This window comes from Vicugna pacos, chromosome 7, assembly GCF_048564905.1.
Source record: "Vicugna pacos chromosome 7, VicPac4, whole genome shotgun sequence".
Classification (NCBI taxonomy): Eukaryota; Metazoa; Chordata; class Mammalia; order Artiodactyla; family Camelidae; genus Vicugna; species Vicugna pacos.
In genome coordinates, this window is record NC_132993.1 from 50246302 (window position 1) to 50273214 (window position 26913).

The following is a 26913-nucleotide window of genomic DNA, read 5'->3' on the forward strand; positions in this document are numbered from 1 at the left end:
CAGCAGGAACTTTGGAGGGAGGATGGCCCTGTCCCACCTTGATTTCAAATTTCTGGCCTCCAAAACTGTAAGAAAATTAATTTCTTTTGTTTTAAACCACCAATTTCCTAGCAATTTGTTTCAGCAGCCCTAGGGAACTAATACAGAGGGCATACCTTCTTCTTTGCCTTCCCCTTTCCCACTGACTGATAATAAAGGCTGCACCTCCAAAAGCAACATGGCCCCATGAAAGAGCCTTGGAAATGCCAGGAGGGCACCCTGCCCCCAGATTCACTATTGGAACCAATTACCTCTGGAGTTCTTAAAATAGATAAGAAATATCTTCATTAAACCATTACTGTTACTCACATCTATACCTAATGCTGACCAATACCTCTTATATGATGCTTACCTTGTGAGGTTAGCTTGTCATCTTCCTGAGAGCCAACCTGATTTGGGATTCATCTCTGTATTCCTTTTATGTGTTGATGTTTGTACCTTACACAGCATGGCCACTCAAGTATTTGTTGAATGAATGGGTGGGTTTAATTTTAAATCTTCCTGTTAGTTTATAGAAGATTAAGTTTCTGAACTTAATCAAAACCAATCAAATTAATTAATAAATCAAATGCTGAAGTTTAACAATAAAGTCTACTCTGTGGTGATAGGCACATAAAAGGAATTCAAAGGAAATTAGGAGATTGTAGCCACTTTTAAGAAAATGTAAGAGACAGAGGTACAACTTGTTTTTAAGTTCTCACAGTTTTTTAGTTTCTACTCCCCTCTTCTTCCTATTCTTGCCCAAATGAAAGGTCTTTTTCTCACAGTAATGTGTCTGTAGAACATGACAGAAAATTCTCGAGGCCTAAATAATGACCCATAGAAAGAGAACTAGAAAGTGAAATTCAACAGTCTTCTACCAAAATCATAATCTCAGAATAGAGCTAGGGACATCAAATTATAACTTACAGTGTATGGCGGGGGTACGGGTGAGGGCTTTTATAGGAATATGTCTTAACTTCTCCAAAGCTAACATCTTCCATTGGTGAAGGTGGGGAGTTGACAGGTAAATTTGAGAAAACTTCAAATCCAAGCAGCTATTAGCGACAAAGTGACACAACTTGTCACTGGCCTTAGAGAGAAGGAACAAGGAGAGTGATTCACATTTCTTCTTCTTTTAATTTATAATTGACAATGCCAATGTTTCAATAATCAGGAAAGGGTGAGATTTGTAAACTTACTTGTGCATGTGGCAGTAGCTGGAGTAGAGCAATGACAACAGGCTTGCCAATAATAACATGCAAATTTGGTGTTAACACAAGTCTAATGCGCATGATTTCCAGATTCCTATTGTCCAAATGTTCAGAGTGATTTCTTTTCATTTCACTTCCCTACATTTAAATATCACTTTGGTTCTCAATGTCCTATAGTCAGGTGTGCCTATTAAAATAAGATCGACTCCAAATATATTCAAACTCAACATTCAAAGTCACTTGAAGTAACAGAGTAAATAAAAGAATAGATGATTAGCATCGTCACAGCTAACTCTTAACACGTACATGTATTTGTTCAATATTAATATATATAAAGCACTCTTCCCAATTCCAGGATTACAAAATTTAATCAAACTTGGATCTGTTTTTCAAAAAGTTTATTTTTCATAGATGAATGAAGCAGAGATTAATAGCTGTCCCTTAGATCATCCTCTTTCCCCTCTGGTAATGTAATCTCTCTCTCTCTCTCTCTCTCTCTCTCTTTTTTTTTAATTAGGCATGTGGCCCTGTGGAATAAAGCCTGCCTTTTCAACCGACCTGATTGCTAGATATGGACATGTGATTCAATCCTGGCTAATGGAATAGAGGTAGAAGTGGTGCATACAACTTGCAGAAAGCATCCTTAAAGTGCAAAGGTAAGGTTCTTCTTCTGTCTTCAGCTGCTTAGATTGCTGATATAATGGCCCCAACTTGAGCAACCATCTTGGACCATGAGGTTGGAGCCATATGCCAAGTAAGGCAGAGCAACAACACAGAAGGATGTAGGTTAGTGACACTATGGAAGACAGAGACAACTCTTAGCTGCCTCCTTCTGGACTTTATTTATATGAATGAGAAATCAAAATTATATGTTTAAGTTCTTATTTTGGGTAATTAGGTAATTTTTAGCTACATGGAGTTGAGATCAATAGTTAACACTTGGATACAAAATGCTTATAAAACATGGAAACGGCCATTTAGAGAGCAAAATAAAATGTTGAGGTTACATAGAAAATCAAGGATTAGTTCCAGATGGAGGAATCAAGAACGGCATATAGAAACAGTTGCTTTTGAATCACACAGGTTTTGGGTATGTGGAAATGAGGTAAAGAAAGTGCATTCCAGTGAGAGGTATGGGATATTGGTGGGAAATAGATGTGAAAGGGTAGCCCAGAGTCAAACAGTGTATAGGCTTGAATACCATCATAAGACGTTTGGGCTTTGCTCAATAGGCAATGGGGAGTCATCAAAAGCTTTTGTATTTGACCAGTAAGTATTCTTTTGGGGGAAGATGATTGAGAAGTCATATAATTATGGAGCATATTCAGTCCTTGGTAGTGGGTGGGAACACCTAGTGATCCTAAGATAGTTTTTTCCAACCTTTTTCATATAAAAGTATGCATAGAAGTAGTATTTGTATAGCATCTGGGTTAAATGAATGAGGCTGGGTACACCGAGGGCAACTGGCCCATGCAGAACTGCTCCAGGCCCCACCTAGGAATCCTGACAACTTTGAGGATCAATATAACAGCATACATGTTATCTATTCCCTTTGTGGTATTGCAGTTAGGAAGCTCTGCCACAGGGATGTTTTATTTAGACATATTTATGTGAATGATTTAGAAATGGAACTGGAGTGAAGTAAAATATTACATTCCATGATAAGGGTTGGTACCTTTGCTTTCTATATAAACCCTGAAGAGTATCATTCAATAAAATGAGAGTGCAGATGATGATGACATTACAATGCATATATCTCTCTCCATCCACACATATTATATATATGTATATATATGTAGATATACATATATAGAGACATATACATATATCAAGGAGAAATGCAGAAACCATTCCAACTTTACCAAATATAGTTTTATATTCATTTTTATAAACAATTAGACACATTTTGGAAATTGTTCATTTTCTCACTTCAGTGACTAATATTCTCACCCCCTACACCCATGCCATATGGCTTTTTCCTATGTTCCTTTTACATGTAGGAGAGGTTGGAGACAGGGCTAGGCTCAGGGGAGCCAAAAGCATGCAACTCAACTCCATAACTAAAAACTCTTTTGAGTTTGTCACAATGACCAGTCTCTTTGAGATTCTAGTTGATCCCCATTATTAATAAAGAAAAAAAGGATTAGTAAGAATAAGAATAACTAATAGGTACTAATTGTCTGGTGCCAGTCACTATATACAAATATCCTATTTCAAGTTCACAACAGCACAAAGAGGTACTGTTATTATCCCCATTCTAAAGGAAATCTAATTTAAGGACAATTTAAGTCCTTCTCCATTTTTCTCTTGCTAGTACTGAAAAAAATCAAACTATGAACTGTAGTAAGTTATTTGGGTGATAAATGCTTGGAGTTATTTTGCATATTCCATTGTTAGAGTCCTTATGAATGTGAAATAAAACAAAACACCTCATGCTAAGTGGGTTAGGTGAAGTATAGATTTTCTTTTTTAATAACTAAATTTTTATTGACAAAGTCATGCCTGTTTGTTTACATATTGTCCAGGGCTGCTTTTGTGTTCTGATGGCAGAGTTTAGTTCCAACAGAGGCCATATGATTGACAAAGTCTATAATATTTATCCACTGGCTCTCTGGAAGTATAGTTTTTAATCGGGCAGTCTGAGTATTTTGGTCCTTGGTGACCCAAATAAAGTGTAGCATTTGCTATTTCCATCAGTGAGATGCAGACAAACAGATACGAGTCATCTTCGTTTTTAATAGGATTTTTTTTTTGTCTAGTAAATTAATATCCTTAAACAATCTGAGAAAATTCAGTCTTGGCCATCCTTGGTATTTCTGAAAATTAGTGTATTCATGAAATAATTATTCATACTAAATTCTATTCTGTATGATAGAAACACAATCTTGACACAGAATGGTTGCCATGATTTGAGGATTACATTCCTCAAAAAAAATTAGTTAAAATGTTCATCCTTATTCTTTCTTGCTTCATCCCATCAACTTAATGAAACCAAGAATGACAAGATACACAGAAAACCTGCATCTCAAGCCATGATTTTATTCCTAAAATCAAGTCTATTTTTAACAGCTACTGAGAGCCAGGACTAATTTTTACACAAAATTATGCATTCATGGAAAAACTGTGAATGAATCTACTGCTTGTTAAATGAACATAAGTAAATGATGGAGTAAACTGCCACCTAGAGTTGAGATTTTAATTCAGATCAAAATATAACATAAAAATGATTCTATCAATTTGAGATTTTTTTTTTTAATGTCTCAATACTTAACATGTACACAGAAGTCCTTTACTTTGCACTCTTTTAAGTTAATGTCTCTATATACTTGGAATGTCTTCCTCCAAAAAAGTAATGTTTCTATGAGGAAAATACAAGGCTACTAGAAATAAAATATGTTGATATTTATTGGCTATAGTTAGAAAAGTTGAATCTTTGGGAAAATATAGTTAATATATTAACATATATATGTGCTCCAAAAAAGAAGTCAATTTATTTAGAATGCCTTATGTTATAAATTCCTAGAACAAAATTACATTCAATCCAACTCTTCCATTCATAACCTATTTGAAGTCCTGCTTCACTTACAGTCACACTGTGGGATGTTGGGGGGTGGCAGAAGCTTCTACTGCACACCAGGATCACTGTCAAAATCTGGGTGAACTATTCAGATTTAAATATGACAGTTATTTGTTCTAAGGTCTGAAGAGCCGATATTTTCACTTCCTTAACTAGGTTGTTCTAAAATTGTACCCTTGTCAGAAACCTTGAAATTAATGCAGTCGCCATCACAGAACCCAGCCAACTTAATAAATGGTGAACAGCTCATTCTTATTCTAAATTTGCACCTACCCACAAGTGGAAAAGGATTTCTACATCTTAACCACCCAAATGCAGCATGGATCAAGCTGTACTTCTGTGTGTGTGCTGTACTGGGAGTACACATTTTCTGGGTCAAGCTGAGAATCTCTGTGAGATGAGGGTTTAGAAATAAGCCGTAGAACTCTGCACCTGCACAGTTCTGTGACTATATGTTTATAACCTGACTTCCCTCACTTCTCAACCCTGGCGTCATACCTGATTTATCTTTAAGTCTCTTGGTGCATGGAAAATAGGTTGTTGACTCCTTTCTGCCTCATATAACGTACTACTTCTTTCTCTTATTCCAGAACTTCCTCATTCTTATTTTCCCCACCCACTTCCCCAGCCCAAATTTATTAGCCTCTTTTTTTCTCTCCTAAAATTCTCTTTCAACAATCCTTTCCCCCTCATTTCCATTATTCTCTTTGGGACCTCCATAACCCAATCTCTTGAGTACATATTTGTACTTAATCCTGACTATTTTTCACAGCTTTCCTCCACCTCCTCTGAGTTCTCCATAGGTGTCTCTGCATCTCTTCCAGCTTCCCTTAGGAAATGCTTGCCTGTGCTGCTTCTGCAGTCAGCCAGAAAGGGTTTCTCCTCACTCTCTAGCAATTTCTGTGTTGTTAAATTATATATCACTTCCCAGGATTTGATATTTGCACCTTATTCTTTCAGTTCAACTTGCCTAGAAGCCCCCCTACACGTTTTTTCTTTTTCTTCTCCCCCTTCCACTAAGCCATTTTTGTCTGTTTTAGAGGATTTCAATGCTCAATCTTCATTGCCCTTTTGGTTTCTACCCCTACATCCAACCATAACTCAGTGTCTTGCCATTTATATTGAAACATCTTACAGCATGAATTGAATTCTACCCATGTGAAAGGCATTATTCTCTGTGCTTTGCAATATTTATTTCATGTTTTTAAAAAGCTCCATGAACCAGGTATTACTATGTCCCCAGTTTGCAGATAAGAAAACTTATGCATGAAAAGTTTTAAGTAATTGATCCAAGGGGACATAAGTAGTAAATAATGAAGCTGGAATTTGAACATCAAAAGGTTAGGCTCCAAGAGCCCATAGACTAGTCACTAGGCTCTGCTGCTTCTCTGCCTCAGCCCTTCTCTTAACTTTTCTTCCTGGCTAGTTCTACTGCACACTAGCCATGAACCTCAAAAGACAAGGGACCACTTAGATTTACGTTGTTTTGAGAAGAGACTGGGAAAGTCATCTTACCTCAGACTACTGCAACAGAAGCACCACAGGCGGCACTACTGTGAACAGAAAAATGGTAGGAAGGATTTGGAATCTGACAGGCTGGGATTTGATTCCAGGATTCACCACCTGTGTGAATACAAGGTAATTCTCTTTCTATTTTCTTCTCCTTTCTACTCCCAATCATGTCTCTTCCTATCTATTACTTACTTTTGAGTGGCTGCTATCTGAACTGATAAAGGTCTGGAGCCCCAGACCCTAACCTTTCTCCCTTAATCTCTCCTAATTGTTCACCCTTGTAATTTTTGACTCGTGTCAACATCTGCTAAATGGCAGGCCATTTTTTAAAACAAAACTTTCTAGAAGTAATAAGTAAACCCCTAGAGAGCAAAGGATATTTTCTACAGGAAATAAGTGATAAATGGGAAAACTGTGAGTCGGTGCAGGGTGATTGGAGGAGCTGTGGGCGAGGCTGCTTTATAGGGATCTCATCAGAGGGAAAGCGAGGGGGCGGAGTTCTCACCCATCCTGTGCAGCTGTGCTGCTCAGTGCACCAGATCAGGGCGCTTCTGCCTGTGGCCGGGCTTCTGCAGTGCCGGGCGCAGCATCTCTGCACAAGGCCCGCTGCCACCGCCATCTTGAATCAAGGTATCAGGTGCAGCTGTTCTGCGCTGGGAACTCTAATCCCACCTGTTAATCCCACAGGCAAGTGAAACCGGACTACGCACAAAAGAAGAGGGTAGACCTTAACTCATCATATAGATTCCATCTCATTTTTCCAGGCGACCCCAGTGGGCTTTGCCAGTGACAAAATGCCAGGTATATTGTAAGTGCTCAATAAATATTAGCTATTGTTTTCATTACTCTCCTGTGGGTCTATCACTTGACAATTAGAAGCCTGACTAATATTCTATGCAAATAAAAACAATAGGACATGCCAGCTGGAGAAGTGGACACGACTCTGCTTTCATAATTGTATTTTTCATATTAACGTAATAGATCATACTACTCACACACCAATTGTATTACTTGAATTTTGACCTATATTAGCATTTTTTTTATGCCATAGTCTGAATAGGGTTCTCAGAGTATATCCTATAAGGGGAAACTTTACCCAATACCAATATTTCTTAATAAATATGTAGCTCAGACCATTTGCATATATTAATATATTTTCAAATAATGAAAATACAATATAGTCAGGTGCATGTTCTTGGTGCTTAGAAAACAAAGAAATAATTTTCTAGGGGATTATTTTGGGGTGTATTATTGCCTAATGTCATATCCTAGCCCAGGCAAAGAAGAAACCTGTGGATGGGTCTGGTCAGTAAAATGGGCCCATGGCAGAGTTTCTGGTTCTGTCTGACCTAGGAAGTAGCATCAAATATGGGCAGAAAATTCAAGAGCAATTGTGCACCAAAAAAAAAAATGCATACTCACAATTGTTCCTGAGGAAAAAAATCAGAAATCCTTCATGATCTTGGCAGCAGTTGATCTTGAAAATAGATGGGGCCACTAAATACAATCAACAAAAGTGATCAGGGAAAAGATGAATTTGAATTAATTTTTTCCACATGGTTTTCTTTCTAAAATAATTATTTTTATTAGTCTAGCCACACATACCAAAGTTTTACCCTGAGTATGATAATACCTTAAAGGCATTATTCTACCCATGAGACGCATCAGAAAACTGTGGGTGGTGTGAAAAGATACAAAGAAACAAGAGTTCAGAGCCACGTGAGTACTTGGGAATGCTGCTAGACCCATGAGCCACCAAGGTTACTGAGTCAGTACTGAGTACTGACTCTCTGTGCCTGCATTTCCTTATCTGTAAGACAGGGACAGTAATAAACCTATGGCAAAAGGTTGTCTAGAGAATTAGGACAGATAATACATGGAAAAACTCTTCAAACAGTTTCAGAACATAGTATTTTCTTATTAAATATTAGTTATCATCATCATCATCATCATCATTTGCATTTAAATTTCAAAATGGACCATCTGAGTACTTGTTCCCTGGAGGCATCTTCCAGCGATGGTCACTTTGAAAATGTTCCCATCTTAAAATTTTTCACATCTACTGTGAAGTGTTAACCTTGTCATGGAATGACCATACCTTTTCTATTTTTTTTTTTTAGCCTGAGATTATTAAAGACACAGCAGTAGAAATTCCCTTAGTATTAGTGAAAGGGAACTGATAATTATTTTCTTCTTTACATTTATTCCAGTCTAAAGATTTGAAAGCCTTTTGTCAACACAGCTCCCAAGGAAGTTGTGCTAGTTCTTCACCTTTGAGAAGGGCTTGGTATTTTCAAAGCAACCTCAAATATTAATTAAACAACATCCTTATGAAGCAGGGCAGTACCTTTATCTTTCAGAATATGTAAACAGGACACAGTGAGGTAAAATAGTAATTTGCCTTAGGTCATGAACTAGCTCATTTGAAATGGCTTCCTGTCAGTTAACTGGTCTGTGCCTCAACCTGATAGGCCAAACTGCAACAAACAAAGTATCAAAATACTACTTTGTGTATTGTTATATTTGGTGAGTCATTGGTGTATCCTGTCCTGTGCCTCCTGAATCTGAGCTTTGCCTCTCATGTTCTCACTGCCTGAGGTAACCTTTTTTCCCTAGCCCTTTATGTTTCTAGCTAATTTCCACTCATGTTTTATAACTTAACTCATATGTACCCTCCTCTAAGAAGCCTTGCCTAAACTGCTGGCTGATTCAGAGCCTCTTATTCATTGTTCAGAAAGCACTCTGGATCCCACAGTGTAGCTCTATTGTGACAATGGCCTTTTTGAGAGAAAAATATTATTCTCTGTCTTTATGTTCTTGAGCATGATACTGAGCACATAGTATTTGTTGAACAAATATTTTTGAATAGAGAATGTATAAATGATAAATGTGTTCGTCAGGTTAGGAAAGGAGATACCATAATAACAAACCCAGATTAAGTTGATTTCTCACTTAAAAGAAATGTGCAGCACAGAGCAGAAGGAGGCTCTGCCCCAGTAACTCAAGGTACAGGCTGACAAGACTCCACCATCTTGTGGTGCTGGATTGTTGGAAGCAGGTAGACTTCTAGGTTGCCAAGACAAGAGAATTAAATGCTGGAGGATTGCATACTGGACATTAAATTCACCTGTGATAGTAATTTCCATCCAAAAATCACCAGCCAGAACTACTCACATAGGTCCTAACGTAGACAGACAACGTCCCTCCTTGTCCTAGCTCCTTAAATCCCTAGCGTGAGTGAATTTAATGGCTGGCACCGTGGCTCTTCTTTGGCAGCCTGCCTTTGAGCTGCTGGAACTGCTCTGCACAGAGAGCCAGAAGTGCTTGGCATTCACATGCCAGTGACTTTTGGTTCATTAATGACCGTTTTGAGCTCAACTCTCTTTCCTCAGCTTAGGACAACTCAGAAGTATCACTCACCATCCAAAATTCTCCTGTGGGATCATGTTAAAGCCTGTCCTATGTGGGACTTGTGCCTTAGCTTATACTCTTGCTCGACTTTATTTCATTTCTTGCTTTGCTTCCATCACTTCCTTATTAGTCTCTGTGGAGAACATTTTCTTAATACCTCACTTTCACACATATTCTTGTCTTAAGACTACATCTGGGGAGCTCAACCTATGGCAGTGCCACCTAACTAAAAAGTGGGCAGAGAAGCATAATGCACATTGTTTCTAGAAAGAGAACTGATAGAGGTGAGCTTTGTGATGCCTACCTACCACAGCATAATGAAGAGCAAGTAGGTGATTAAACTAATGGTCAAATGACATGGGTTTAGCCAGCTAACTTGATTAATGAGGACTGGATGCGGAGAAGGAGGACAGGATTGCATGGGCAAAGGGTCACTGAGAAGACTGACTTCTCTCTTGGGGAAGATGCTGAGGAAGCCAGGCCAGTAGTCCAAATTGCAAAGTTGAAAGAAGCCCTGGTCTCCTGGGCTTGGTTCTAACAGGTAATAATAGAGATCAGAGATCAGAGGCAATACAAGGAGTCCATGTCACATCAGGGTAATAAACTGTATTTACAGGGAAATGTAAATACTGGAAGAAGTTGATTTGATGATTCTGGGTTATTATTTAGGGAAAGGCTTTAGTCAATGACTAATGGTATGGGGACTTGAGGAAGAAGACATGATTTTTTTTTTAGTGGGAAGACAGTAGTAAATTCTATGCAGGGACCCTGAGTATTAGAGAAGCAGGCTAGAGGTCCCAGTCTTCATGAAATGCCAGGTAGGAAAGCAAAGACAGAATATGAAGTATTAGAAGTGAGCAACACTGTGAGGGGTAGAGGAAGTCTGCACTTAGAGACACATCTGCCCAGGGTGCACAAACACTCTAGGATACTGATCCTATAGTCCCAGAATTCAGGCCAGATATCTCTGACTGATTTTCCCTGCTCTGGTGAGGATAGCCTCAACCTCCCATGGAACAGAAATTCTTTCAGCAATAAGGGCTGGGAAGTCACATATTTCCTTTTAATGCTTCTGAATATTGAGTCATAGTTAGACAAGTTTTCCATACACACATGTGTTAAATAAATTCTCCCATGTTTTTCTCTAGTACTTACATGATTTAATATTTTACATTTAGATAATTGATGTATTAAGAGTTTTCTCTTATGTTTGGGTGAGGTATGTGTCTAATTTTGTCTTTTTCCAAAATTCTATCTAATATTCTTGTACATTTTTTATAAGTTCATCATTTATCTCAGTGATTTAAACTGCCATCTTTATCATGTACTTAATTCCACATGCAGTTGGAGGTATTTCTGGACTCGGTATTCTATTCCATTGGTCTCTCTATTCATGCATCTACTCCCTGCTATTTTAATTATAGAGGCTTTATAGCCTGTTTATATCACATAGGGCTAGTCCTCACTCACTTAGAGTTTCTTTGTTTAGCTACTCTTGCATGTTTATTTTTCCGTTTTACTCAGAGTCACCTATCTTCACCAAACAAACAAGTAAATTTCAGAGTATTTTTACTAGGACAACATTAAATGTACATATTAACTTGGAGTGAATTTACATCTTTATAATTTTGAGTTGTCCTATTAAAAAATAAGGGGAGTCTTTCCATTTCTTCAGGTCTACTTTCTGAGTTTTAGAGTATTTTAGTTTTCCTTACATAGGTTAAACACTTTTTAGTTAAGACTATTTCTAAGTATTTATATTTTGGTTGTTATTATGAATATTTTTTCTTCAATTATATATTTTAAGTGGTTATTTTTTATCTGTGAAAGCTATTGATTTTATGTTAATTTAATATCTGCTACCTTATTAAAAGTTATTTCCTTCTTTTTGTTAGTCTTAGCATTGATTCTCCTCTGTTCTAAGTATACCAACATATCATACGTTATTAGATATGGTTTTGCTCTTTCATTTTTGATTCTTACACTTCTGCTTATTCTCTCTTGTAAGACTGAATTGGCTAACACCTCCAATTGAAGTTTAACAGTAGTAGAGCCAATAGGCATCTTTGCCTTTTTCTTGACTTTGATGGGGATGCCTCCAGTGATTCTTTACATATTTATCATGTTATGGAAAGATGTATCAATTTATAGAGCTTTTAAAGCATATCTAGGCATGTGTCTGGATTGAGGACTGAGCATCTCTCTTATAAAAATCTTCAAAACTGATTCTAATACAGTATAAACTTTCATTTGAGTTTATGTTCCATAACAATATAAGTAAGTACATTAATCAACTGCACAGACATTTGAATCACATCTTGTGTAGGACCTGTGGATACAAAGATAGGCTTCTTTCCTTCAATGAGCTCAATTTTATAGAAAAAGGCCTACAAACTAATGACTAACTACAATATAATTATTACATTGCAGGAAGTGTCTCATTACTAGTATCTTTGCAGAATGCTGTCTTTATCTAGAGAGTTTATAAAATATGAACTCTTAAGTTTTACTAAATTGCATCCTATAATACTGTTAATCTCTGCTTTTAAATATAATTTAAAATTGACCTTCATTAATAGTCACTGAGTAAAAAAGTTACAATGTCCCACAGAAATTCTAAATTTCCTGCCTTACTTCCCCCTCACCCCACATGTTATTTTCAAATTGTAGAAGTATTAATTATGGCGAACAGTCTAACTTCATTTGTTGATTCCTGGTACTTTAATAATTATTTTATCACCAAAGACCAATCAGTTGTCTATTAAACAAAGTTATGCAAACCGTTCTCTTATTTTTTTAAAGGGTTTACACTAACATTTTAAATATTGTGTTCTGACCCCAAATCAACTCTGAGACCCATGTTTTTCCTCACAATGCCTGTTGCCTTCATTCTTTTAAAATTTCCCACTTTCAAATTTGAGGAGAGTAGAAAAGATGGTCTTAATGCTCCAGGGTAGGGGATAGAAGTGGAATTTTTGGAAAAAGAAGAGACGAAATTTTAAACTTAAAATGGACTGTAGAGTTCTTAAAGTTAGACATATTGAAGTAAACTTTTGGCCTCCTATGTACTTGAACTTGAACTGTTGCAACATTTGGTTGTCTTTCTCCCCCACCCTTACAGGTTTGCTTTCTGTCTATTGGGTCTGAGTTACCATCTGTTTGTGAGTTACTTGTGAATCAGAAAACAGAGAGGTCAGGATATGGTATGAGAAGAGAAAGTACAAAGGTGATTGCTTAGGACTAATTCTAGATGCTGTATTTCAGGAGAGACTGGTAAAGAGGAGCTTAAGATTTTTTTTTTTTAGCTTACTGATCCCAGTTTATTAAAATGAAATAGTAGCAAGGGCAGGGGTTCTTTCCAGAAACAAAGGTTATTAATTTGGCTAGGATGTTAATCTTGCAAGAACAAGCTTGCAAATGAGAAATAGGTAGAAGAAGAAACCCAGTAGAGGACAGTGTACCAGGCCTCTAGTAGGAATCTTGTCAGCTATGAAAGATGTCACATTATTTGCCCTTCTTCTGGAAATGTCAATTGATTGTTTTTTTGCCATTTAGTATTATCACCTTTTTATATGTAGGAGAAAAACTTATGCACCTATTTAAGTAACTTGTATGAAATAAAAAATGGTATTCAATCATTACCCTTCTGAAATATAACATTAACTTCCTAAATGTTTGGAACACTGTTCATATGAATTTCTTTTTTGATAGTTTCTCTACACTTCATGGGGTAAGTGTATTAAGCATATCAATGAACTGTACATATCATCTGCTTGTAATTTTCTCCCTGATAGTAGAAAAGTAAAAAATTCCAACTCTTAGTCAGTGCTGTGTATATGAGAGCGTGTGGTGTTTTATATACTCCTCAGTATCTATGTAGTCTTTAGTGTGAAGAGTTGCCACATGGATCTGTTGATTATTTATTTTGCCTTTTTGAATTCTCTTTGCATGTTACCTTGAATAGTGACTTTAATATATATCAAGCTCAGTTTATACAGTATTTTTAGTTTGGGATACATTTCTACTTTTGATGTCAGTGTAGAGCATCTTATAGGAGAAATGAATGATATCAATAAGTAGATAATGAAGAATAAGAATAAGAATATTTCTCATCCCAAACCAGATTTCTTTGCCTCTAACTTTATCTTCTTAGAGCTGAACATCTAGGGCCATATTAACTTGTACTTCTGTTATAATGAACTATCCTGAAAATCTGAGTTCTGTTGTCAGAAACATCCAGGGGTCAATCCCTTACTCTGATTGTACCAAGCCTTTCTTTTAAGCTATATGTTAGAGGATGGGAAAATATTGTTTGTTTGGTGATAAGGGCCTTCACAACTTCCTGTGTCATGCTTATCTATCAAGCTATTTGTATATGTTTGGATTAACATTATAGCCAATAGCATAAGAAGTTTCCATGAAGACACTTATAGACTCCAAGAATGTTAGCTATCCTTATCAACTGCCCATTAAATAAGTGTAATCTACCACAGCCTTAGAATTAAGGATAGAATTTTTTCTCTGTGCATTGATTAATCATTCTCAACTTAATGGTTTATATGATTTAGAGAAGCAACACTAAATTTCAACTAAGAGTAAAGTTTAAGTGTAGTCATTTCTTTCTTAAAAAGATCCAGTTAATTTGATAGCTTTAGTTCTTAAGCTCTCATTGCTAGACTTTACCAACTAACCTGATATCTTAGTCTAGTTGTATTCAGTGTAAGCCTTAAACATTATTTATTGACTTCTGCCTTAACAGGATATTTGTAATGTTGCCTATTGGCTCTGATGACAAAGTGTTTCCATTTTTTAGAAACTTAAATGTATCACATTTTAATTTTCAAACCAAATTTATTTTCAAAGAAAATTTGACTATATTTTAAATGAGATTTAAATAATTTCTTTTTAGTGCAATAGGTACAATCAACCAAAACTCTTAGAAAGGCTAACAAAATATTGCTTCAGTTAGGTGAGTGGGACCTGCACAGCCTCCTATGTCATGCTTATCCAAGCAATAAATTACTTTCTTTGGACAAAAATCATCCTCTGAAATTGCTTTACCTTTTTCTGAAGTAAAGGTATTGAATGCATCATATTGGGAGCACTTTATTTTGCTTTTTATCAAATACAGTTATTTTCCACTTGAGAGCTAACATCACAGGAGAACAAGGTGGGTTTCTTAAATTTCACTGTTTTCTCATTCATATTGAGCCCAGTTTTAATTTACCCCAGTAAAGATTCTTACTGCCCTATAGCTTAATTTAATTAGCCTCTTAACCCAGAAGTCTTTTTGAAAGTAATTTTAAAACAACTGAGCTATATTTATCAGATTTGGATTTAATGCCTGATATTATTGATTATTTCTAAAGATAGATAAGAGTAATTTTTAAAATACTTTAAAATGAGAATATTTTTAGAATATAGATACTGACTTCTTATTAGATGCTCAACTTCCTTGAAGTTTCATAAGTCAAGTGAATAACAAGTGCCTCCCATTTTAGTCTCTCTTGAGAAATATGCTAGCAATATCACACGTGTAGAAATAGGCTAGTATGTGAAGAAGGTAACAATAAGGAAAGTATTAAATGAAAATTAAGTGCCTTTGGGGTTTAACACTCTTAGGAAGCCTTAAAATCTAGGTTGAAAACATCAGGTAAAGACAAATTCATACTCAGGTGAATGTAATCACCTCTAGGTTGGTGTCATATATATGCTGAGCGAATTCTGATACAGAAAGCTATTGGTTTAGTTTATTTTGACTCACAGTTAACTTCAGTCAGCTTTTGTGGGGTTTATAGGTCTTCTCGTGTATCTGAGGGAAGCTATGAACCCTGTTCTCAGTGTGGGGGCAGCAGGGGTGAGGGGAATGCACTTAATACACAAATAAAAAAAAATCTTGCATACAATGTCAGGCAGTTTAGACTCACTGAAGTCTGTCCATTAAGTGAATAGGAATTTGCCTTAGTCAATAATCTAATATTGCAAGTAAGAGAAAACCAGCTCACGTTATCTTACTGCAAAGATAAAATGTGTTGGTCCATGTAGCTGGAAAGATATTGAAATAACTCATAAATGGCTATAGGAAGCAAAGCTTATAGGAAGAACTGATCTGAGAACTCAACATACTCTATCTGCTACTCATTTCTGTTTATTTCTCTAGGCATATTAATTCCATTTTGTCTCATCATTGCAGAGATGCTGTCTTTATGTGGCTGAAAACATGCCTGCCAGCAGATCCTGCTTAGCAACCCCAGGAGAAACAGCATTCTTGAGCATCTAGGTATCAAACCTAGAGAAGGACTTTATCTCTGCTTAGGTCACTTGTAAATCCACTAATCACTGCTAGTTCAAAGTAAACAAGTTCAAGTTCCATGGCCACCTCTGCAGCAAGGGAGGCAAAGTCTGTAACTAAAGAAAGAGTCCTGCATCAAGAGTACAAGACAACAGAGGTAAAGACCAAGGAATTACCTTTTTTCAATCTTTATCTGAGAACTATTTCAAGTCATAACCAACCAAATGTGACACTGGAGGAGAGGGGAATAAGCTGACAACCAATTAATAAACTGAGGCTGTGTGAAGGCTGTCAGAGCATCATTGCTAGGTAGGAATGAGCAGGTAAACTGGCTCTCTGGAAAAAAAATGCATGCATTTATTTATAGATGCACAAAAGTTTATTATATATTTTATTAATATAAATAATGAGTGGCACATAATTTATTTAAAATGATACAATGTTAAAAGATTGTTATTACTTGAATAATTGAGTCTCTTCTAATGCTTTTGTTGATTTTTGCTCTTCTTGTATCCTGGCTAAACTATGCTTGCAATTGACAAGTGTTTGATGAACATGAATGTTGGTTGATATTTTCTTTTTTGTTGACAAGTAAAGTGCCAAAACTTCCTTCATCAGTGGTGTGAACAACTTCTTTGCTGAACTGAGTAATAGTTTTTGAATACTGGAAGGATAGTTCCTCAATTTTTTTGTGTGTTACTTACAATGTAACTGCTAAGCATTAACACTTTCTAAGTTTAATATGCATTAATAACATGTTCTTGATCACTTCCTCAATTCTAGAAAATCAACAAAACAATAACTCAAGCCTTGATTTGTAGTATTTGCCTATTTCCATGGTGTAAATACTCCCACCACAGCCAATTTTAAGCTACCAATGGGACATCAATAAACGAAGAATTGGGAAGAAATGTGAACTAGCACACAATTCTATCGTATTTTCACCATACTATAGGTGTAAATAACCTTAAAAATATAGATAATAATAAAAAGTAGTAAAATATTAGGAAGTGATGATTTTTGAGTATTTATTACTTTGTTTTATATAATGTATTTAATTATAAGTTTATATACTTTAATTTTTAATAATTACTATATCTAAAAAATGACTAATAAAATTCCAAGAATTTTAACCATTCCTCTAGTTCATGAGTCAGTCTGAACCAGCTCCAGCACACCATTACTGATGGTTTTCATGATTTCTATGAAATGGGTAGTGAAATAATAACTTGAAGTTATTGTAAAATAGAGAGCTGACATGTGAAATCAAGGTTCTACCATGGTATCTCTATGATTTATCTAAAACAATATGCTCAATAAATATAACTAGGTGGATTTCCAGTATTAGATACACTCAAATTTCAGTAGTTTTACTGTATAGATTGACAAGTTTTAAATTATTCACTATTCTGGATTTTTCAAATCCATTTTCTCTTTTGTTAGTGCAAGTGACTGAGAGGTTATTTTATTACATTTACAAAAAAGTATAATTTCTGTAAGCTTTATATTTTAGTTAGAAAAGGAAGCAAAAGCAGAATCTCTGAAAGCGTCTTCTGCTCCTTCATTGATGTATGTGATTGAAATTGACTTCCATTTCTTCACATTACAAACTCCATCAGAATCTCTTTCACACTCTAATAATCTTCTAAAAAACTATACTAGACAAAGTGGGACAATGAATACTAAGAATATGCTGTTTATCTCAGATATACTGCTCTCTTTTAGTGAATATGTTTTGGCCAAGAAATAGGAATAAAGGAAAATAACAGTGAGAAACACTCTCAGTATATTACTTTACTTTTATGTATTTAGCATTGAATACAGAAGTGTCTGCTTGTTGGCTTTCTGGCAACTCAAACCCTCATGTGCTTTAAGCAATAAAAGACATGGGTAAATGAGAGTAACTGCAGAATAAATTAAGTTGAAAACTGGATAGTAATTGTGTCATTTGGTAATTATTTTATTTTTGATATTGAGTACAGACTTGATGCTTTGAAACATTGCACAGTTGTAAAAACTTATTGGTTTCCTCTGTATACATTTTACATTTAGTCTTTATTTCTTAAAATGAGCAAAGCAAAGAAAAGCATACAATTGTGTGAGGTATAGTATACCAAACATGTTTCTAAGGAATTGGTTAAAAAGAAAAGAGATAATGAATGAGACTAATAAATATGGGAGAGATAATTTGGAGCTTAGGAGAAAAATCATCAGAAATGACTGATAATAAACTTATAATGGTAGATTTTGGTATCAAAAATGAAAGACTTTGCAAATCAGCTGGACTTAACTTCTTGTAAATGTCCATCGCTGCAGCAAAATAGGCCCACTCGACTTTGTGGTTTGTTCTTTCTGGTGGTCACAGATCACAGAGTCATCCCTTTCGGCTTGAATGGGGCTTAGAGGCAGCTTATGACCACGGTCATGAGGGATACTTTAGGGACTAGGGATTAGCCTACAGAGAGAGAGGAGGAGTTGATTATGATGGGTTTGTCAATGTCAGAAGTAGATGAAGAGAGAGAGGGATGTAATAAGTCTGGAAAAATCACAAAAGTATAAGTCTCCGGGGGAGAAAAGTGAAGGAGAACAGAACTGACACAGCTCTGTCTCGCTTAGAAAGGGAGGCAGAAGGAAGGAAACAGACCAGTTACTCTTAGCTTACAGTACAGGTTTGGCATGAGACCGAGCCCAATAGGCCTGAGGCAGACACATGAAAATCACATTGCTGTCAATGATAAAGAGGCTAAGAGTGGGTTCTGTGAGATTAGCTGAATATAATGCATGATAATAAGAAAAATCCAATAAATATGTGAGATTAGCCTTTTACAGTCAAGAGAGTTAAGAAGTGTTTCCATTAGAGTAGAACTATGGTTAGATTTTGATAAATAACACAAGAAATAAGATAAAACCCTATTGGGCTCATAGCCTTGTCTCTTCTTGTATGAGAAGGGGGAAAAGTGGGTAAACTGAAATAAGAAGTCATCATTAGATAAATGATAGTTTATTTCAAGAGATCCTCAAGAGATCTGGGCTGTAAAAAGCAGGAAACGCTTGGGGAAAAGAGAGATTTTTGTTGGCCATTCAAAAGGTATATCACCTCCCAAATCTGAGGCTGAGGTTGTGGAAGGTACAGTTAAAAAAAAAAAAAAAAGAGTTGAGTTTCAAGTTGGAAAGTTGACATCAACTTGCTATTTATTAGCAGAGAACTCAGACAAATTAAATAACCTTCTGAGCCTTAACTTCCTCATTTTAAAAATGGGGCTAACACTACTTACCAGGTGGTTTAAAGATAACAAGAAACATAATGCACCTGGCCCAGAGGAGGTGTTTAATAAACATTAGTTCCCTTGTTCCTGAGTGAACTGTTCAGTGTGGGAGACTCTGTCAGAGGTGAAGAGTATCTGTAAGACATCCCCAGGGCAAAACCTTCCAGGTGACCAGGAAGTCATTCTTTGATGGAATTCCTGAGCCAAACACACCTGTCTGTACTCCCTCCTTAGTTCCTAATTGGGCCACATACTTGGTTTGTGGCTACTAGAACTCTCTGGGAAGGTGCTCAAGATTTTCAGACCAACTGGTCCTGATTCTGGTTCATGCCTGTCCCTGACTGTCTTTTCTATCCCATTATCTTCTTTGGTTTGCTTTTCTGAGAAGACAGCATGGAACAAGGTCTTTAGCCCATTCCTCTCCCCCAGAAATTTTTAGCAGCTCCATGTGTGTGTCTATCTCTGTCTGTCTAAACTGTAACACCCAGGCCACGACTTATTAAAGTGGTTTTCCTTAAAAAACGTGTAATGATTGAGGATCTCCTTAAGAAATATCACGTAAAACAGTCCCCTCATTTTGAAGGTGTAGGGGGAAAGTGAGGATTCCTCAGGTTAGACACTTTCTACTGTCATTAAGTAGAATTAAAGAGAGTTTTAACATTGTAACAACAACCCATGGTAATAAAAGAACTTGTCACTTATGCAAAGTCCAAAGTTGGGCTTTTTTTTTTTGGTTTTGGTTTTGGGTTTTTTTTTTTTTTTTTGATCTGGTGGACAGGTTCTCCTGTATGGTTCCTTCCACGTCAAGTCTCTGTTATCTCAGGTAGCATCCAAGGTCACCCTGGAAGGTGCCGAGAGTGGAGGATTGCTACATTCCATTAATTTGAGTTAGTTGCCTGACCCCACATACATAGATAGGGAGGATTTGTAATCTCCCTCAATGCCCAGGAGGAAAATGAAATGACTCCGCCAATACAGCATCCTTGTGCCACAGAATGATTTAGAAAGATATTATGAAATATTCCCTCTTTCCCAAAAAGCCAATGGCTCACAGATTAACAGTTTACTTCTAAAGACACAAAATGAAATTTGGAAGATGAAAACTCAATTACAATTTCACAGCATAGAGTTTCAGTGTAACCAAAGTTTCTGGCATAACTGTAAACTATAAACTTGATAAATTACCCAAAGACACAGCTTCAAACAAAATAAAAGCTGTTATTTAAAAAAATCAACAGTCTTTCACAGAGTACTACAATACAATTAAGGTAGTGATAATATAGAATTTAATTGTAGGTTAAGAAAACTACATATAAAAAAAATTCTGTAATTCTTACCTCAACCTTAGGATAGCCAGAATGGCCTTTTTCTTTTTAAATACAGTTTTAAGCAGCGTACACCATAGTATTTTGTTCAAATTTGTTTGCCTGTGATATTCCCCCTTCAGTTTCCTGCTCTAAACAGTACAAACAGTAATATATACAGATGAAAAGCAAGATGGTTTGTACTTTAATTATATGATCATAAGATTTGAAGGAAAAGCCAAATCTCATCTATTTCTAATCCCTCCTCCTTTTGAGGCTAAATTATATCAGGCAAAAATGCAAAGATGATAACCTCTTTGTACATTCTAACCATTAGAGATTGAATGGTAATAGATGTTTCAATATGAATTCTATAACCCTGTGATCTTAGAAACTAAATAGCTAGCCCATTTAAGTCTTAGTGAATAAAATAATGTGTAAACAAATGAGCAAATTCTGTGATTCTATTAAAGGATACTCTGGTAAATAGCCAATTGTATGCCTTTACCCAGAAAGCATACATCTCATTTATAGAAACACAAACTTAAAAAAAGGGATTCCTTCATTCATCCTTCTGCCTCTCCTGATAAAAACAAACATGTCCCATTCAAAGCAGAACATTTAGCTCTCTGTTAGCAACAGAAAGAACACTTCCCCAGCAACAGGAAAACCCAAAAAGGATATCTATTTTTAAAAATAAAATGTGAAGCCCTCAGCATTTTGCTGATTTAGTGAACCAAGATGAAATCTTATCCATCCAAATCAGGTGAATGTTCTATAGATTTCAAAAGTAGTGTGATTTTAAATACTTTTTATTTGATTATTTGCTTTGTTTTTTATACGCTAGATCTTATCTTGACTTTTTTGATTTCTCTGTTCATGGATAATGATACACATGACCATTATAAGGTAGGAGGTGTCTCATTTTAAGTGGAAAGGTGGCAATTCAAGGAGTTCGTTACTACACGGAAAGCAGTTCAGGGCAGCCTTTGCTCGGTAGCATGGTTTTTGAAAAAGGTGATGATGAATATGCTTGTTGAAGGAAAGTGATAGGAAAATGAACTGCAGCTTACTTCCTATCATAATTACCAGTTTTAAAATTGAAAGAAATCTGAAAGAAAAGAGCATTTGATCTTGAACCACAGTGCATTGCCCAGCGCTTCAAATAACAACTGACTGTATGAATGTACACAGTAATATACACATAATTTAATTATGTATTTCAACCTCCTAACTTTGCAGAAAAAGACACTGAATTATGAATTTTCCCTTCCAAGGTTTAATCCTATTTAATAGTAAAGACAGAACCACAATGCAAATCTTCTCAGGCTTCTATTCTTCTCATTCCACAGCCAGTATTATGCGGCATATGTCTAATATCTCTTCCATTCAATTGTGTGTACATCTATTACAGTTATTTTTAAATTTAAAATTTTTATTGAAAATAGAAAGATCTCCACATATTCAAGGGTAAAGATAGGTTTCATTAACCTCATGCCAATTTGTGTAATATGTTACCATTTAAAAACACTAGTAGTTCTGAGAACAATCTTTTTTTTTTTAACCTTGGTTGTTAAGCTATTAAAGTAGGAAGCAATGTAATAGCAGTCTTTGATTTCACCCTTACTCTGTAAAAATGGAACTAGCTGATGTAAGCCTGAAATATGTGGACGTATTAGGTCCTATCTATGAGTACTGATTCCTCTTCTCATTTCCTCCTTTGGCTGAAGGCAGAAACAGGAGGTCAAAGACCAGTCAGTATTCTTATGACTCGCACAAGAAATTGGGGACAAGGCCATAGAAATAATTAAGTTTTTAAAGTTACCTGATTTAATATAATTGAAGACACAGTATATACATACATATAATTCTGCATTATATAACTATACAGGGTACACACATATGTATGTATATTTTTTATTTTTTTCATTAAATATTGTCTCCACTACTGAGATTTAACTCTCTGAGTCCCAGTTTCCTCATCTGTAAAATGGAAATAATAACAGTTCTTATCTTCTAGGGTGGCTGTGAAGCACTTAGACTGGAGCCTGGCACATGGCAAGAAGTTAGTATCAGGTATTATGTACCCAATATATCTTATATAGATGTATATAATATAGATACATATGTATATTTATTGATATCTCTATCTACATCCAAGTGACGTTTCTTTGATAAAATCACTAGTTGTTTGGGTCTATAGGTAAAAATTTAAAAATAATTTCATCATGCATTTCTCATTTCCTTTATGTTTTAGGGCTGTGAAACTATTCTGTATGATATGACATAGTGCATTTGTCAAAAGACAGTACAAAGAGTGAAACTTAGTCTATACAAATTAAAAAAATTCAAATTATTTAGGCTGTTGGGGGGAATGTCAAGAAAGAAAGTAGACTGCAACAAGAGAGTCTAACTGTATTACAAATATAAGAAATGACCTCACTGAAAGGAGTCGGGGAAAAGGTGCTGAACTAAGCAACTTTGGAAATGACTGACATTTGTTAAGACTCAGGATAAAATAAACTACATCTAGACACTATACTCTAGTTAATAAAATTATTCCACAAGGGGTTATGGGCTAACAATTCTGATACTGCTATACATGCATATTGAAATTGAACAAGTAAATAAATGGGTGGCAGATAGTAGGAACCAGGTTTCTCATTGTTGGGGTGAAAATTTACAGATAAGCCACAAAAAAAAAAGAAAGAAAGAAAGAAAGAAAAAAGAAAGAAAGAAAAAAGATAGAAAGAAAAGAGAAAGGCTAGAATGATCCGTCTGGTAATGGGTTAGAGTGGAGCCATCAGGATGAATTTATGTTTAGTTTCATATAGGTATAGGTGGTTCCAAACAGAACTATACATAGATAGGTGTGTATATATGGATTAGTGCACATGCGTACATTTCCTTGCTTTCTCAATTGCAAGGGCTGAAAAGAAAGGACACCATGAGTAGCAAAGAACACAACCAGTGCCTAGATCTTGGTTTCCAATACCATTCTCCAATAAAGGAATGAAAGTTCCTTAGAGAAATGGCTGATTATAGGACTAGTGTATAATGAGGCTGGAGTATCTTATAGTATGAGAAAGTGAGGAAGTGCTCAACAAACAAAAGCAAACAAAAAACCATTCCACTGATGGGAATATTTTAAAAGAATATACGACAACTGAAGGAGCTCCCAACAGCCAAAGATGAGACAATTTGAGTAACAAAATACAATAGCATTGGATTTAATCCAAAGTATAAAATAAGTATCTGAGTCCATACTCATATAAACAAATGATTGAATCAATGAAAAATGGAGTAGACACATGTCCTATGCGAAATAATTTGAAATAATTTATATAGATCTGTATTCAAAGAGGAGCATGTTACTGTTCCTTAAGTGTGAGCTGTGCGTATTGACTTTTTTCCAAAGAGTATAGTACAGAAAAGGGAAAAAGTAACTTTGCAGTGAAGAAACCTGATAAATACTACCTCAACCAGGTGATCAAAGTCAACATTAAAATCATGTTGATAATATGTATCTTTGATAGGTGACCTGGGGAAAGGTACTAAACCTCTCATGGCCTGAACAGTAATCAGATCTATTTTTGTGATGGTCTTTTTTCAGTCGTTAAATGTATGTGAAATGCCTGCCACAGCACCTGGCCCAGATACTGAAAACAGTATTCATAGTTGAGAATTAACTGTTTGAAAAGTGCTCAAGTTCTAATTTTTTCGATGTGAAAATATTTTTAGAACTATTGACTGGGGTTGTCAATGGTCTATCTATCTGAAATACACTATAGACCTCTATGCATTTATAATATGATCCTTTCTACTGAGGTCTTGGTACCATTATGGAACTATTATTGAAGAGACTTCTGAACATTATTATTTTATGGCTGCATCTGTGATTAGGAAAGCTTCATATTATTTCTGCCTCTTTTACTCTTGAGTTGCCTCAGTATTTCCTCAAAAAAAACCACGTAGAAAAAGGCACATGCTAAGCTATTTGAAGCACAGATCACTCTTAAATGCCCTGAAATTTCTAACTGTTGTGCTAAAGTTGTAAGAATCAGGGTATCTGCTATTTGTTCCTGGAATGTGTCTCCTCTGTTGACAATGCATTATTTCAATATTGGTTCACTGGCTTTGATATTGGACCTTGCTAAGGAACATACTTAACGTTTAGTAGAGGTGGTAGGTGACACTGATGATATTGCATTATGAAGAAACTAGAGTTAATAAAATGGCTTAAGAAGTCAAAAGATTAAATGTGACAACTGTTTGATAGACATAATTTGCTTGAGAGGCTGATGCTATACTTTTCCAGTTTTTTGAATTATAGTCATTATATGACAACCTGACTATGTAGAATTTCTTCTTTGCTTTAAAATTAAAAAAATAGGCAAACTGGATATTCTGAATTGTTTGGAGGTTTAGAAATCACTGGCAGTGCCTGTTCAAACGCATCACACACTTGATTTTTGCCTCTGACCTCTTTTTGTCATCCTTTCCTATGTTAATTGGATAGACGGGACACTGCTGTTGAGGAGTTAGACCTTTTGCAATAACAGCCACAGATGTATCCTTATCATGTGTTCCTTAAGATGGATTGTTTAGTTTAGTTTTAAATTTCTGATTGATAGCCAAAGAATGTGGCATCTCAGGTCAGCCTCCCCCAGGTTTCCTCTGCAACAACTGATAGGATGTTTTTAAGATCACATGGAATGAAACTGCAATCTGTGCCAGATTAGGTGCTTATTTTATTTTTTTAAAGTTAGCTGCTTCTGTATGCATTCTCTTTCCCAACTTTGTAACTCAACTTCCACAACTCTCTGAAAATGGTGTACTTTATTTACTTTGCTTCCCTTGCTAGCAAATTAACTTTGACTCATGCCCAAGATATCAGAAGAAAGTTAGTTTTTAACATATTTTATCTTCATCACCCACCCCCCCAAACACACACCTGCAGCGGGCTCATAACCGTCATTGAAAATATTAGCAAGTGATATAAGGTGAAGGGAAAAGTTGAGTTTACAATTCTGTCATAAACTTCTCTCCGGTATTCTAGTGACAGTAAAAGTAATTCCTCCATTAATTGCAAGATAGGAACACACAATGATCAATTAGAAAAAAAAACAAGATTCTTTCAACACCAAGGATTTTGTTTTTAATCATTTTTAATTAGGGCTTTTCCTTTTGGAGTCTTTTATGAGGATGCTGGGGGAGGGGCAACATTTTAAATGGATGGTCAGAGTAGACTTCCTTGAAAAAGTGACATCTGAGCAAAGATGGAACATAAGTGAGAGATCTAGCCATGCACGTATCTGGTGGAAAGATCCTTCCAGATAGAGAAAAGTCAGTGCAAAGGCCCCAGGGCTAGAACATGCCATGCTGTTATAGGAGAAGGGTAATGGTAACAGTGCTTAGTAGAAATGAGGTCAGAGAGGTGGATGTGCGGTAGGACTTTGGAGACTAGCTAGCATTAGGTTTTTTAGGTCACAGAAAGAACTCTGGCTGAGAAAACTTGGAGCTAATGATTTTGTCTTGCTCCTAGGTCTACAGACAAACTTCTCAATGTTAAATGCATATCCATGTCGTATTACAGGTTGGTACAAACCTCAAGTTGTGTCTATACTTAATTTACCACCTTTAAAATAAGTGAAAATGCCTTGCTTCTGGAATGGGAAAAATATGTGAAAGAAAACTACTCAAACCAGACACCTAAATTACAGTTTCAATTTACTAGTATCTTAAATATTAATGAGCCTCCACTGTTTTCTTATTTACAGGTTGGAATAGTTATCTTTTTCCAGGTTCCTTGTTGTCTCTAGTATGTCTTAGTTTCCCTTAATATCTCAGACTGGATAGTTATTTTCCAATCTTATTTCCTATTCATGGCTTATTTTGTCAATTTCTGTAACACATTTCATTGTGCTGCAGAGAACAGAATTTTGCTGGTTCAGTAATATGTAAATTATGTATCAAATGTAGATTAAAACAACAGCAAAACTACTTTGTCTCAGTTAGCTGAATTGAGTAAAATCAGGATTTATCCTGAATTTCTGCCTGATTACCTAAATGAACCATTCTGTTTCCACAAAGTTTGTAATGCCTTTACTTAATGTTTTGAGACTTTAATGTATGAAGTAAATTTCATCTTACACAATAGTACTATTGTTAAGGTAGAGGAACAGGTTGGGGGGGAACTCTGGTAAAGGGGAAGGAATTTCTACTTCAGCTGGTCTTACTTTTCTTAAATGCCTTTGTGCCTTCTTAAAAGAGATGGAAGGATTCTGCATGTCAAATCCGAAAATTTACTGGTCAACTT

General features: G+C 35.7%; 1 long non-coding RNA gene across 1 annotated transcript; it reads left to right on the forward strand.

Annotated features, from left to right (window-relative positions):
* The first annotated feature begins 1768 nt into the window (after window positions 1-1768).
* On the forward strand, window positions 1769-26346 carry LOC116278777 (uncharacterized). The gene is made up of 4 exons (XR_012074430.1): window positions 1769-1888; window positions 15926-16181; window positions 22615-22670; window positions 26140-26346. It is a non-coding gene; the product is annotated as an uncharacterized lncRNA (long non-coding RNA).
* The last annotated feature ends 567 nt before the right edge of the window (window positions 26347-26913 follow it).